We start from the raw sequence: 3,867 nt of genomic DNA, 5'->3' as shown, positions 1-3,867 counted from the left end.
GCGCCTCTGAGCGTCTGCGTACACAGCTTTGGCAGGCAGGGCTTCAGAAATCCCCCAATCGACGTCGCGTTTGATGCACGGTATGCAAAGTTTGGCAGTTCCAGCTAAAGCCCACAGCAGTTTGTTCCACTGTCCTGAACTGCTTGTTGTGAGTGTGTTTTAGTTTACACACTGCAAATATCATAACCTGAAAGGGTTATTTATAATACTGAAAAGGGCTGTGCTGTATAAAGTCATGACAATTTCAGTACAGGTTCAGTATAGTGCTTAAAAAGACTATAGTACTGAAAGGGTCCTGTATAGCCCTGAAAAGAGTTCTATGCAGTACTGAAAGAAGGTTTTATATAGTACTGAACATGGGTTCAGTATAGTGCTGAAAAATACTATAATAATAAAAATGGGGTTAATATAGTGCTAAAAAAGACTATGTATTACTGAAAGAGTAATTTATAGCCCTGACAAGAGTTATATGCAGTACTGAAACAGGTTACTATACCATACTGAAAGGAGGTTTTATATAGTACTGAACATGGGTTCAGTATAGTGCTGAATAAGACTATAGTACTGAAAAGGGTCATATATAGACCTGAGAAGAGTTCTATGCTGTCCTGAAACAGGTTACTATACAGTACTGAACTGAGGTTTTATATAGTACTGAAAATCGGTTCAATATACTGCTAAAACATACTATAGTACTAAAAAAGGATCATATATATATAACCCTGAAAAGAGTTCTGTGCAGTACTGAAACAGATTTCTATACAGTACTGAAATTAGCTTTTATATAGTACTATGTAGTACTGAAAGGGTCATTTATAGCCCTGAAACAATATATATATATATATATATATTATATGCAGTACTGAAACAGGTTTCTATACAAGCAGGTTTCATATAGTACTGAAAATGGGTTCAGTACAGTGCTGAAAAATACTATAGTACTGAAAAGGGTCATATATAGCCCTGAAAAGAGTTCTATGCAGTACCAAAACAGGTTTCTGTACAGTACTGAAAGGAGGTTTCATATAGTACTGAAAAATGGTTCAGTATAGTGCTGAAAAATACTACGTAGTACTGAAAATGGGTTCAATATAGTGCTAAAAAACACCATGTAGTACTGAGAATGGTCATATATATATAGCCCTGAGAAGAGTAACGAGGCCAATGTCTTTCACTTACTTTCATAATCCACTCATTAGTTCTCAGAAAATTAGTTCAAAAGGTCATTGAGGCTTTACACTAACATGTGTAGGAACACAAAGGGCAGCAACTCGCCATGGACGTCTGAAGGGATGTTGAGCCATGCCATCTGGACAGCCATCCTGAGCTACATGGTATTTGTAGATGCATGATCTTGGCTGCAAATGGACCTCTTCACCACATCCCATAAATTCCTGCTTGGGCTCATGTCAGACCCCAGGGCTTCATGCGATCTGTGCCACACAAACCCTATCTATCAGCCTGTATCAGTTGGTACTGTGACTCGTCTGTCCGCTAGAGTCCGGTTAGCAATCGCCAGAGCCCAGGTATATATGATATGCGTGTTGGACCTCCTGCATTGAATGTGGATGTGATATCTGCCAGAATGGCTTGTCTTTTCGCAAGGACAATTCTAGCTTGATGCCACCAGTCACGATCATTAAGCACTCTTGTCCACTGTGGGTGGTAATGTCTTCAATGACGTGTTCCTGGTACACAGGTGTTGCTGTGGATCCAGGAATGTTAGTGCTTACACAACTTAGAATGTCATCCATCAGGCACCAACTATCATGCCTTACTCAAACTCATAAATTATGTATGAACTCATAATTCATGTTACCCTGCCATGAGCATGCTGGCCAGTGTTCAACCTCACTCACAGGATAACACCTCACAACTATACAGCTGTGGGCATTCCCTAGCCGCCCCCTGAGGTAACGCCACTTTATAATCAATTTCCATACTGCTATCCCATGACTTTTTACTGCAGCTGAAATAGCTTGACGTTTTTACTGTTTATGGTTATTTTCTTTCATTGTGGAATAGTATTTAAAGAACTGCATCAAAATGATGTTGATTCTCTGAAAGTCTGCACAAAGCAAACTAAACATTATAGCTGCTTTGTCTAAAAACACGGTTTGAAGTTCTCATAGAGTTGCAACAATGACATCAGCTGGCATCATATGGCCTCTGGTGATGTTAAGGTGTAAAATAGCAAACTATTTTATACACAGGAAACCAAACCACTGCTAGCATTATCACCACTGCAGTGAGAAGACCTACCCATGACTCGGGTAACACCATTCCGCATTCACTTTACACTTCACACAAACACACACATGTTTTTGTTTGTCTGCTATATAAATAAATAACAACAATACATAAATAAACAACTAATAAAACACTTGTCTACAGGTTATAGATTTAGATTAGATGTGATATGGCTCTTTTATTATTATTGTTATTATTATTATGTTTTTTATTTATTTATTTATTTATTTAAATCTGGGGTCTGGGTATGAAAAGGGTGTGTCTTCAACTGCTTCAAGGTTTTTATGTTAACAAACAAGCATTCACTGTGTGTCTGGTTTCTCAGAACCATCTTTTCCCAAATCTAGATGTGAATATCCACTTAGGTGTCTAGGTCTCCACTTAGACTATGTCTAGTAATATGTGGTCATCTGCTCATCCAGTGTTCAATATCAAATCAATGATATTAATAGGACATTTAACCACAAGTGCTTTCAACCACAAGAGCATTGGTGAAAGGGTTGGACACAGTATACTGCTCGTGTACTGCTTCAACTGCATTCTGTGTTTTTGGTACATCAGACTATATCTCTTCATTTAGGTGGGGCTTCCTACCAAATATTAACTCATAAAGGGAGTGTACATGGGTTCTCCCAGTTTCATATAAACGACCGTTTAGAGTTACAGTTATATCCATAATGAGTTTGCATTTACCTATAAAGAGCATAGGAGTATGTTTCTGTTTCTCTCTATGTAGGCAACCTATGTTTATGTCTAGGAGAACACATGTCCTATATTTTCAGGTGATTGATGTGCTGCAGTTACTCAACATAATGTTTGGGGCTAAAGTGTGTTGGCAGGGACTAAAGGAAATCTGCTTGTCTCACTGGAAGATCTCTGGCAAACCCAAGTGCTGCCTCTCTTGCCGAACAACGCAAGCATTCATATGAAGTTATAATGGGAAGGGGTATAAATCCCCAAAAGGTTGGTGTAGCTATTAATCCCAATTCTTTAGGTATTACACTCTGAAAAATAAAGGTGCCACAAAATGTTTTTTGAGCTGTATCACAGAACACCATCTTTCATAAACTGACACAACCCATATATATTAAGGTCTTAGAGAACACATGCCATAACTTTGCTGGTTTGCTGTTAAGCCTCTGGGCCCTGGATTTGATTGCATTCTTAAAAATCTACTTCCAGAACAAAAACATCTAATTCCCAGTGGTACATATCCGGTGGTCCGTCCGGTGGGGCCTTCATGTGTCCTTAGGTGCCCATGACCCTGTCGCCGGTTTATGGTTGTCCTTTCTTGGACCAGTTTTAGTAGGTACTAATCACTGCATACCAGAAACACCCCAGAACACCTGCCTGATGTCTTGGAGATGCTTTAGTGGCTCAGACTCTAATGCCACAACACCTTGAAGAACTGAATGTTCAATTACTACCTAATACATTACACCCCTTGACAGATGTAATGACCGATCTGTGTACAACCAATCACATTTCCACAGGAACATGTGATAAGGGTCATGTTAAAATCATTCTTTTACATGTATGAACGTAAATGTCATTAATTGTATGTATACAATATTAGCTAAATGTACAGTACACAAGTATAATAACTTCTGAGACTTC

The sequence above is a fragment of the Salminus brasiliensis genome, chromosome 2 (genome assembly GCF_030463535.1).
Source record: "Salminus brasiliensis chromosome 2, fSalBra1.hap2, whole genome shotgun sequence".
In the NCBI taxonomy this organism is placed as follows: domain Eukaryota; kingdom Metazoa; phylum Chordata; class Actinopteri; order Characiformes; family Bryconidae; genus Salminus; species Salminus brasiliensis.
Note: the sequence above shows the minus strand (reverse complement) of the source record.